The 12,375-nt window shown below is 44.7% G+C and overlaps 1 protein-coding gene and 1 long non-coding RNA gene across 2 annotated transcripts in view; both read left to right on the top strand.

Moving 5' to 3' along the window:
• LOC307215208 overlaps positions 1-12,375 on the top strand; it is a 446,900-nt gene that overhangs the window by 5,894 nt on the left and 428,631 nt on the right. The gene's annotated exons all lie outside the window — the stretch shown is intronic.
• Positions 1-12,375, top strand: part of RAB38 (RAB38, member RAS oncogene family) — a 38,190-nt gene that overhangs the window by 4,845 nt on the left and 20,970 nt on the right. The gene's annotated exons all lie outside the window — the stretch shown is intronic.

Genomic DNA, 12,375 nt, shown 5'->3' with positions numbered 1-12,375 from the left:
ACAGCCCAGTCATACCTGCCACTCCCACTTATATAGGAAACTTCATGCATAAAGCGTATTACAGTGGTACCTTGGTTCTCGAACTTTATCCGTTTTGGGAGTCCGTTTGAATCCCGAAACCGTTCAAAAACCAAGGCTCGGCTTCCAATTGGCTGCAGGAGCTTCCTGCACTCAAGCAGAAGCCGTGTTGGACATTCGGCTTCTGAAAAATGTTCGCAAACCGGAACGCTTACTTCCAGGTTTGCAGCGTCCAGGAGCCGATTTGTTTGGGAGCCAAGCTGTTCGACAAGCAAAGTACCACTGTACTTTGTAGTTTCTGCTTTTAATTTGGTGTGTTGACTTTACTTGCCACTCTTGCCAGTTTTGCTCTGTTCATGCATTCTACAGAATTCTTATGCTTAATATCTTGTTTTAGGCCACTGATGCACAAGACCTCAGGGTCTGCATCACATGTCACAATATATTGTAGTGCTTTGGCTTATTACAGAATTGTCATTGAAATATTTGTATATCCGATAGTTGTTTTTTTAAAAACAATTTGTTCTACCTTTTTTTTTTAAGCGGTTTTTCCGTTTTGCTGTAGGGATTCTCTTTCTCTCCCAACTGCACCCCTGGCCATTCCTTCGGTACCATGTCAAGAAAAATATGTTTTAGAGGCATGCAGTAACTGCCTCTACGAAAACAACAACAACCTATAATCCAGTATTCCTCAGATAAGGCTTTTGCAAATAAATAAATAAATAAATAAATAAATAAATGAATGAATGAATGAATGAATGAATGACCATCGCTCAACTCAAAATAGTCTGGCATGAAAAGCCCCAAACACGGCTTCATGGATGATTCTGAGTCAACTCCTTGAGTCAGTTTATAGTTGTACATTGCTGCTAAATTTAGTGATGTACATTGTTTTAATTGTCTGTTTTAACCATATCTGCACAGCAGTTTTTAATGTTGTGAGTGTCCTCTATTTAAGAGGCTTTTACTCTGCAGCCTCTTATAGTTGTTTTAACTGCGAATCTTTTAGTTCTTTTGCTCTCACAGTTGTTTTAACTGTGTGTCCTTGTTTGTTTTTAGTTCTTATTTGTTTTAATTATCAGTTTTTTATCCATCCACTATCCGTGTCTAATCCTGTATTTTATCCAGATGTTTTATCCTATGCCTTATCGGTTAAAAAAATCCTAACTGCTATTTTATCTATATGCTTTTTAAACCTGGTCTGAGACCGTAATAAAGTTCATTCATTCATTCAATAATATATATGTAGCTACAGCTTTAATTTCTTTAAACTCTACTCTTACTGATTCCCCCGCCCCGTCTCTCCCTAGAATTACATAAAACGAGACCAGGGAAATAAAATTCCTAACGTTCTTTTGGAATTAAAGGATTTTAGGTGCTTGTGCTGCGCATTTGGCAGGGCCGATACGAACAATAATTATGCAATGCTGCCATTTGCATCTCATCCCTTTGACATTGTGCACACATACCTGGCTTGTTAAACTGCCTCTGTACCTCTAGAATCCTGCACTAGTGCTAAGTCTTTAGCATTCTTCTTACATTGCACTGGCGGCTACCCTGGAACTCCTTCCCTCATCATTGGGTTCCTAAATGAAATCTCTGGCTACATAGGAGGAGTTCGCCTAGTTGCCTATTCCTATTCCGCTGTTGCCCCGCCCATGGAAATTATTCACGTAGGGAGGAGGAGCCACACTGTTGACTGTTCTAATGGAGGCTGGTATGCAGGGAGATGTGGGAGACCAACAGTTTGTTGTTGTTGTTGTTTAGTCATTTAGTCGTGTCTGACTCTTCGTGACCCCATGGACCAGAGCACGCCAGGCACTCCTGTCTTCCACTGCCTCCCGCAGCTTGGTCAAACTCATGCTGGTAGCTTCGAGAACACTGTCCAACCATCTCATCCTCTGTCGTCCCCTTCTCCTTGTGCCCTCCATCTTTCCCAACATCCGGCTCTTTGACAGGGAGTCTTCTCTTCTCATGAGGTGGCCAAAGTATTGGAGCCTCAGCTTCACGATCTGTCCTTCCAGTGAGCACTCAGGGCTGATTTCCTTCAGAATGGATAGGTTTGATCTTCTTGCAGTCCATGAGACCAACAGTAGGCGGAGCCAAAGCCAGTGTCCCATTTCCCCATGCAGACCAGCCTTCTTTGGACTCCACCTGACCATCTTGGGCTCCTCTCTTGCAATCGGGCAAAAATAAAGAGCCCCACTGCACCGTCAGCTCCCATGCCACCAACATAACAGAAAATGGGCATCTTATCTCTGCATGCAAAAGTGCAGGATAGTAGCTTGCATTTGCACTTGCTTATGGTGTTTGGAAATCGTAACTTGTAAGAAGAGCCTGCTGGATCAGGCCCCTGGCCCATCTAGTCCAGCATCCTCTTCTCGTGGACGCCAACCAGATGCCCGTGGGAAACCCACAAGCAGAACCTGAACGCAAACTCAGTTTCCCCTCTTGAGGTTTTACAGAAAGTGGTATTCAGAAGCAATGCTGCTTTCGTCCATGGAGGCAGAACATAGTCATCATGGCTACTAGCGACCATTGAGAGACTTACTCTCCAGGAGTTTGTCTTAAAACCATCTAAGTTGGTAGAGATCACTTGTCTCCTGTGGGAGCAAGTTCCCTAGTTTAGCTATGTGCTGCATGAAGTATATTCCTTCATTTGAACCTTCCAGCATTCAGCTTCACTGTATGCCAGTGATGGTGGTGGTGATAATAATAATAATAATAATAATAATAATAATAATAATAATAATAATAATTATTATTATTATTTATACCCCACCCATCTGACTGGGTTTCCCCAGCCACTCTGACGGCTCCCAACAGAATATTAAAAACAGAACAAAACATCAAACATTAAAAACTTCCCCAAACAGGGCTGCCTTCAGATGTCTTCTAAAAGTCAGATACAGTGGTACCTCGGGTTACATACCTTTCAGGTTACATACGCTTCAGGTTACAGACTCCGCTAACCCAGAAATATTACCTCGGGTTAAGAACTTTGCTTCAGGATGAGAACAGAAATCGTGCTCTGGCAGCACGGCAGCAGCAGGAGGCCCGATTAGCTAAAGTGGTGCTTCAGGTTAAGAACAGTTTCAGGTTAAGAACGGACCTCCGTAACGAATTAAGTACTTAACCCGAGGTACCACTGTAGTTGTTTATTTCCTTGACATCTGATGGGAGGGCGTTCCACAGGACAGGCACCACCACCAAGAAGGCCTTCTGCCTGGTTTCTTGCAGTAAGGGAACCGCCAGAAGGCCCTTGGAGCTGGACCTCAGTGGCTGAACAATGGGGGTGGAGACGCTCCTTCAGGTATACAGGACCAAGGCCGTTTAGGGCTGTAAAGGTCAGCACCAATACTTTGAATTGTGCTCAGAGACGTACTGGGAGTTCTAGTGTTGGCATGATTACTATTATTGGGGGGAATTGTAGCAAATGTTCACAACCTGAATGCATTAGAATAGCAGTGCTGTTAAAATGCTCTCTTTTATAAGTTGGATAATATCTAAAGGGACAGCATCATAGACACATAGGAAGCTGCCTTACACTGAATCAGACCATTTTATCCAGCTTAATATGATCTACACTGACCTACAGCAGCTTGGAGGGTTGAAAATGGGGCCTTTTGAATCAAAACAGATGTTCTACCACTGAGCTAAGGCCCTTTCCCCATGATTTTACAACCCTTCCAATTTGTGCAAGGAAGACTAGTACAACAAATCATGTGCTGGAAGATCATATGATGTAGCTTTCAGGCAGATCGCTAAAGATTTGGAAGTAATTATAAAAAATGCTCTGGGTTTTAATGAGCTGCACAACCTTTGAATTATGCCACAGGGCAGAAAGAATTACTGCACTGTATTTGCAAGAGCAGAGTTTTGCTAAACTAGGAGTGGGCAATGTTTTTGGCCACATGCAATGGTGAGTGGTAGTTAAGGATTGCACACTCATGTACCGTATTTTTCGTTCTGTAAGACGCACCTAGTTTTTGGAGGAGGAAAACAAGAAAAAAAATATTCTGAATCTCAGAAGCCAGAACAACAACAGGGATCGCTGCCCAGCGAAAGCAGCAATCCCTCTTGCTGTTCTGGCTTCTGAGATAGCTGCACAGCCTGCATTCACTCCATAAGACGCACACACATTTCCCCTTACTTTTTAGGAAGGGAAAAGTGAGTCTTATAGAGCAAAAAATACGGTATGTTTTCCCACAAAAACAGAAGTAATGCAGAATATAGAAAACGAGAAGGGACAGAGATGGGAGGAGAGAGTACACATACACAAGTCTTCTTTGCGTAAGACTTAATGGACTTCACATTACAGGTGAGCTATGTTGGAACATGGAACACCGTGGTTGGTTTTCTAAAGTATGGTAAGCACAGACCATGCTTTGATGTGATATCTGAATTGACTTGAGCCACTGTCTCACACCAAGATCTCATTTAGTATTATTTGGCTGGTTTGCATGTGGTTCTAAACCATGGTTAGCATGGTTCTAAACCGTGGTTAGCACTATGTGGATGAACCTCATTGAAGTATCAGTTTTACACACTCCTCTATCCTCCTTCAAGCTGTGTGAGACAATGACCTCTGCTGAGCTTACTTGCAGTTACAAAGGATGTTGGCTGTGAATATGGGCTTAAATCAAGCAATGGTTCGTTGCTTAACAAGCCAACTTCAAACCATGGGTTATGAAGCTGGCTAGTTTAAGTAGCCATTGTTTCTTGCAAACCAGGATTAATCATTCTCAAGGAATGCTTAAAAGTAAACTTGCCAGAGTCTGTCCTAGTTGGCTTTCTAGTCAGGCTTTCTAATGCTTGTTTACAAAATGCTGAACCAGTTCATTAAATTTTTGGCTACTAACTGACTCAGATACAGTATATACATTACTTTTGTAGGGCTATAAGCTTTAATCGGTACAGTACAAACATTAAATTTAGCTAATTGGTCAGTCATCTAAATAATTGGTTAGGTCGGACGATCCAATTTTTGGTCATTATTTGGGGTGGTTGCTGCAGGAAGTTGAGGTTAATTTGGTTCTGCTGTAATAGAAAACAGAAAAGAGAATATCAAAGATGTCCTTTGCATCTAAGGGATTGCTTTTGTTAATTAAATTGCAGCTTATCTTAATCTTCCGTTGATATCTCAAAAGGCAACTCTATTAAGATTCCAGTACTATGGAAATGAATTTACATTGAATTGATTCAGTAGTTGATTAATTGGTTAAAAGACCATAGGGAAGAGATTTTCAACCACAATCACACGGGATGTGGGATGGGTATTAACAGTTTAGCCATCCCACTAGCTCAGGTTGAGTGAGAATACTTAGTATTAGCATGCACAGTCTAAATACTAGTGTGTATGTTAATGACATGTCTCTCTCTTTTTCATCTTCCTCTTCTAAGCATTTTAATCTCTGTGCCTCACATGGAAGCCAGCCTCTGTAATGAATGGATAGGTTCATTTTCCATGCCTGCCAGTTTCCCCTTCAAAAACAGAAGCCTTTGGGAACCCAGAGATACTCTTCAAGGGCTTAGAAAGACTGTAAGGAAAATATGAGTATTATTATGCATTAGTGTGGAGAGCATTAGAGTGTACCTTTCTGGAGCGCAAACAGGGGTTGCATGCAAAAGTGAGATAGTCATGGCGCTTTCTTGGTCACAGTCCCCTGACAGAGGCCTCTTTTTGTAAAATGGGGGAGGGGTTTTCTTCCTTACCTCTCGCAACTGGGAACATGCTGTGGTTCATGAACAATGCCCTCAGCATCCAAGCACCAGAGGTTGTGTTGTGACACATGGGGAGCCATCTACTGGGAAGCTCACAGGTTATCTGTTTCATTTTATTTATTTAGGCACTTAAACTCTGCCTTTTCAAAGCAAAAAAAGAAAAGTCTCCGCAAAGCATATCACAATATTAAATGGGAATAAAATGCAGTTTTTAAACAGTAAAAAATTAATATGGCCAACCATTAGGGTAGTAAGAATGGGACGCGGATGGCGCTGTGGTCTAAACCACTGAGGCTTTTGGGCTTGCCAATTGGAAGGTCAGCAGTTCGAATCCCCACAACGGGGTGAGCTCTGTCCTAGCTCCTGCCAACCTAGCAGTTCGAAAGCACACCAGTGCAAGTAGATAAATAGGTACCACTGTGGCAGGAAGGTAAATGGTGTTTCTGTGCACTCTGGCTGCCGTCACGGTGTTTTGTTACACCAGAAGTGGTTTAGTCATGCTGGCCACATGACCCGGAAAGCTGTCTGTGGACAAACACCGGCTCCCTCGGCCTGAAAGTGAGATGTGCGCCGCAACCCCATAGTCGCCTTTGATTGGACTTAACCATCCAAGGGTCTTTTACCTTTTTACCTTAGGGTAGTAATATATTTAACAGACATGGCTTCCCTCCAAGATTCTTGGGAGCTGTAGTTTGCTAAGGGTGCTGCAAACTAGAGCTCTGTGAGGGGCAGCACCCTTAACAAATTACAGCTTCTGGGATTTTTGGGGGGAAGACAAACATGTTTGATAACAAACTAGGTGAGAGTGTTTTAAATCTATGGCATGGATGTGGCCCCATTGCTTTCAGTGGAACTACCCTGAATATGGGTATTTCCTAGTACAACCCCTGAAAATAAGTCTCTGAATCTCCTTGGCACTTACAAGAAGAGCAAAACGACTGCAGTTCATGTCAAGGGGCTTACTCTGGAAGAATCATAGAATCATAGAATCATAGAGTTGGAAGAGACCACAAGGGCCATCGAGTCCAACCCCCTGCCAAGCAGGACTTTCCCTGGTTTTGATAGTGGAAGGGTGGAACTATTTTGATCCTCCACTACAGGCATTCGGAATCTCTTGAGATTGCCACACCCTCCCTCTCAAGAGGCTGAGCTAGCCATGACAGCGGGAAACCTAGGTGAAGAATCAGTTCAATTCATTCATCACTTTGTTGCAGCGTGCAAGCTGTGGAGAAGTTAAGGATAACAGAATCATAGAATTGAAGAGTTGAAAGGGACCCCAAGGCACATCTAGTCCAGCTCCTTCAATGCAGAAATCTCAACAAAAGCATCCATGAGGGATGGCCGCCCAATCTCTGCTTAAAAACCTCCAGTGGAGGAGAGTCCAACACCTCCTGAGGGAGTCTGTTCCCTCAGAAAGTTCTTCCTGATGTTGAGTCAGAATTTCCTGTCCTGAAACTTGAAGTCATTGGTTCCGGTCCTACCTTCCAGAGCAGGAGAAAACAAGCTTGCTCCATCTTTCATGTGGCACCCTTAGGAAGATAAATGGTAAGGCTTCACTAAAAGTTCACATGGTCTTTATTTCAACCGTTCAAAGGGCATAGGGGGTAGAAGAAGAGTTTGGATTTGATATCCTGCTTTCTCACTACCTGAAGGAGTCTCAAAGCGGCTCACAATCTCCTTTCCCTTCCTCCCCCACAACAAACACTCTGTGAGGTGAGTGGGGCTGAGAGACTTCAGAGAAGTGTGACTGGCCCAACGTCACCCAGCAGCTGCATGTGGAGGAGCGGAGACGCGAACCCGGTTCACCAGATTACGAGTCCATCGCTCTTAACCACTACACCACACTGGCTCTCATTCAAAGATGCCTCTGAAAAGGGAAGAGGGGAACATGATGGTGGTGGGGTATTGGGTTTCATGAACTAAACGAGATACAGTGGAGGCTCGGGTCGCGAACGTGATCCATGCGGGAGGCACGTTCGCAACCCACAGCATTCGCAACCCGCAGCACCGCATCTGCACAATTTAGTTCTTTTGCGCATGCGCGAGCACCGGAACCCGGAAGTAACCCGTTCCAGTACTTCCGGGTTCGGCACAGTGCACAACCCAAAAATACGCAACCTGAAGCATCTGTAACGCGAGGAATGACTATATCTTCATTTTGCCTCACAGGTGTTGAAAAATCCCATGCTCACTCACAGTAGACTGGGCTGTTTGTGGGCAGACTTGCAGCCCAGAAGCACTTTCCAGATTGAACACATGGCACCATGTAGAGGCCTGTCCACTCTGTTCTGTCCCCTTCCATATAAAAGAGGCGCGGGTGGGGGGAGTCCACTTTTAAAGAGAATGAAATTTTTGAAGAAAAAATTGGGGTGAGGTTCAGCACAGAACTAGTATATAGAGTCTTCACCCATTTCCTTTTGCAATTCCTCTCTGCTAGACTTTAGAACCTCTCTCTCTCTCTCTCTCTCTCTCTCTGTGTGTGTGTGTGTGTGTGTCTGGCAGACCTCTGACCTCTTGGGCCAAAAGGGAAATGCTAGATTTATTTGAACTTTTTCACTCCTAAGAATCCTTCAGCCCTCTTCATTTCCCTGCAGAAGTCTTGCAAAATTCACTGTGCGCAATTCTCTTGCTGTAAGCTACTGCTCTGGAAATTAATTGAATTTTTTAGAAGGAGGTATGCTGGCATACAAGGGAATCTTCTCAGGGAGGGGGTGGTTGGACAACACATGATATAGCCACTCATCTGATTAGGCTGTGGAGAAAGATCATAAGGCATTTTATGCAGGAAATGGTCCAAAAGAGTTGTGTGCATTTTTGTGTGCGTGCGTGACCTTCACTTCTCCCCAAAAAGATCATGCTTCGAGTTTAGCGTCATCAATGGATAGCAGTGTTAAATAAGAGAGAAAGAATCAAAGACAGAAGTTCACTTTTGGATTTTCTGAATCATGTGAATGAATTTGTGCCCTCCTTTTTAAAAAAGAAAGAAATGTTAGCCTATTGAACAATAGCTCAGTGTTGCAAACCTGTGATATTGTCTGTGTCATAAATGGGACAGCTCGTGGCTGTGTGCTTTTGGCCATTGTGCATTTGGAAGAAGAAGAAGAAGAAGAAGAAACACATGATGTGGTTGGGGAGCAGAGGAATTGGTGTGGTGGATCTGGATTCTGAAAGTTGCGACCTTCCAACCCATCTTCCCGGAAGAGCTCAGACTGGTCTGCTGCTTGGCTTCAGAGATGGAAGCAGGAGTTTTCAAGCTGTGTTCCAATGGAATCTTGGGGTTCTTTGGGAGATTTCTTGAAAAGGATACCCATAATGGCAAATGAGCCTCTTTGCGTGGCAAGACCCCCTCCTCCCTTGTGAAATAAAGACACAGGACACTTTATTTAAGGTTAATGGTAAAAGGCCACAACTTTATTGATTACAGGAATTGAGAGGTATTGGCTTAGGCATTGGTTCCTATCGACTAACCGGCTTCAGCCCAATTGCATGAAGACCGGTGAGGGTTAGCCACCAGCGGGGGAAGTCCTGTTGAAGTACGTCAACTAGGATCGCCCGGGTGTCACCGCTCGGAGGTGTGCCTTGGGCCCACACCTCCACAGGCTTCGGACAGGGCAACGCCCCCCGGAATCCTTTACTGGACTACCCTTTTACCTTGGGGGAAGGTGATGGCGCTTCCTTCCCCCCTTCTCATCTACTTAACCCTCCCTTACCAATGCCTAACCGCCAATACCGGGAAAGTTGTGACGTTTGCTACGAGGTAGGCGAAAAAACCAAATGGCCAGTGCCAGTTTGCCAAGTGGAAAAATTCCTACCAGGCCCCTTGACGGCGACCAACCGAGGTCCATAGCAAGGTCAGGGGAGCAACTAAAGGGCGGGTAGGGTGGGAAACCTGGTCAGCTGGAGAGGCGAAAAGAGGGCGGTCCTCGGGCGCACCAGGCATAAATAGCCCGGGCCACGCCTCCCTGACCAGCCGATTGGCTAGGCAGGGAGCTGACACGCCCGAGGATTCCCTTATTCTCACGGGGGCTGTAAGCCAGCCCCCGAGTGTGTGGAGAGGGCGTGGGCCCACAATCCCACCTCCTCTCCAGCTCGGAAGTGGCTTTCTCAGAGCAAGAAAATGTTTCAGAATCTGGAGAACAGATTTCAGAACTTTTCTGGGTGGTTTTCCCCCCAATAATTTTTTATGATTTTCCTTACACATTTTTCAAACAATACATGGATCAACATATCAACTATTTTGCTCTGCCGAGCTTACAACTTCCCTCCTTCCCTTCAGCTGGTATCCCATATCAAATCCAATCGCGCATCCTAGCTCTTTACAATTTATCTACATTGCAGGAGCTACTTCAGTCCTGCTAGTGTCTTTAAATTTTTACAGTTATCATTTAAATATACAATAAATTTACTCCAGTCTTTCTGGAATTTCTGATCATCCTGATTTCAAATCCTGCAAGTCAGTTTGGCCAACTCATCAAAATCCATCATCTTCATCTGCCACTCCGCAATAGTAGGAATTTCTTGTGTTCTCTTTTGTTGGGCCAATAAAGTCCTCACGATTTCAGAACTTTTCTGTACTGAATCTGTGCCTAATGTTGACATTTACCTTTGTCTTGACCAAGATCACATACCATGCTTGGGGCTGAGTGGGAGATGTGCCTTTGCTTTCAGTATATGAAAGCAACTGCTCTCCTGTAAGTGGAGCAGACTGCAAATAAGCAGCTCAGCCTCATCTCAGTACAGTGGTGCCCCGCAAGACGAACGCCTCGCAAGACGGAAAACCCGCTAGACGAAAGGGTTTTCCGTTTTGGAGGCGCTTCGCGAAACGAATTTCCCTATGGGCTTGCTTCGCAAGATGAAAATGTCTTGCGAGTTCCTGCGGGTTTTTTCCCCCTTTCCCCCCCTTTTTCTAAGCAGCTAAGCCGCTTATCAGCCGATCCGCTAAGCTGATAAGACGCTAAAAGCCGCTAAAAACCGCTAATAGTGCTAATCCGCTAAGCTGTCAATGGGCTTGCTTCACAAGACGAAAAAACTGCTATACGAAGAGACTCACGGAACGGATTAATTTCGTCTTGCGAGGCACCACTGTAGCTGCATCACAGCACATACCCAGTCCAATATCAGGTATTATTATTTTTGTCTGTTTCCATAATAAAAAGCATTGGTTAATTTTCTCAGTGTCTCAATGCATCTAGCAGTGCTTCTCCAAACTACTGTGTTGACAGGCTTGCTTGCATTCTTTTTAAAAAGGGGGGTGGGAATCAACCAACAGAATTGATTTTCAGATGAGTTTTGCCAAGTAATAGCTTTTCGAACGATCTGTTGTAGAGTGAATATCTGTTCACAGCCTGATCTGCTTGGGCGAGCTAACCTGGCCTATTTGCTGTATATTGGATAAGGCCACCTGTATTTTTGTTGGGCTTCTTGAATGCTTTCTCTCTCATCTCCCATCACATCTCCCATGTTCCTGCCACCAATATTCCATTACTAAATCATGACAGTGGAGTGACCAAAATTCTATCTCCAGGACTCAGGTTCTATAATAGAGTGGTTTAACAACCAATATCTTTTCCCAGGGAACTCTGGGAATTTTAGCTCTGTGAGGAAAAAGGGGGTCTCCGAACCACGCTCAGTACCCTTGACAAACAGCAGTCCAAGATTTTTTGGGGGAAGACCTGGCTATTTAAAGTGGTATGATACTGATTTTAATGTATATACAGTGGTACCTCGGATTAAGAACTTAATTTGTTCTGGAGGTCCATTCTTAACTTGAAACTGTTCTTAACCTGAGGTACCACTTTAGCTAATGGGGCCTCCAGCTGCCGCCGCGCCGCCACGCAATTTCTGTTCTCATCCTGAAGCAAAGTTCTTAACCCGAGGTACTATTTCTGGGTTAGTGGAGTCTGTAACCTGAAGCGTATGTAACCTGAAGTGTCTGTAACCTGAAGCCTCTGTAACCCGAGGTACCACTGTACTGCAAATGAGATTCATGTCTGAATAGGCTTGCCTGAACAAAAACGGTTTTCAGTGAGTGATGAAAAAAGCACCATGCTGTCAATCGGCACCAGGTTACAAGGGCAATTTGGGAGTGGTGATGTTTGTTCCCTCCTTAAGATGGGCAGAAGCTTCCTGGGCTTTGGGAAGGAGGCACCAAGGGAATATTTAGGTGACCAGCCTAGCCTCCCTAATCCACTGACTGCACACCACGGTTGCCAGTTCCACAGATCAAAGCAGTCAAATACAGTGGTGCCTCACAAGGCGAAAAGAATCCGTTCCGCGAGTCTCTTCATCTAGCGGTTTTTTCGTCTTGCGAAGCAAGCCCATTGACGGCTTAGCGGATTAGCGCTATTAGCAGTTTAGCGGCTTTTAGCGGTTTAGCGGCTTAGCGGATAAGCGCATAAGCGGCTTAGCGGCTTAGAAAAAGGGGGGAGGGGAAAAAACCCGCAGGAACTCGCAAGACATTTTCGTCTTGCGAAGCAAGCCCATAGGAAATTCGTTTTGCGAAGCACTTCCAAAACGGAAAACTCTTTCGTCTAGCGAGTTTTCCGTCTTGCGAGGCATTCGTCTTGCGGGGCACCACTGTACTTATCATCCCTGGTTATCGGCTGTCCTGGGCCATTTCCTCATTTCACTGTA

Source organism: Podarcis cretensis (genome assembly GCF_951804945.1).
Source record: "Podarcis cretensis genome assembly, chromosome: 4".
NCBI lineage: Eukaryota > Metazoa > Chordata > Lepidosauria > Squamata > Lacertidae > Podarcis > Podarcis cretensis.
This window is presented reverse-complemented; position numbering and strand designations above follow the sequence as displayed.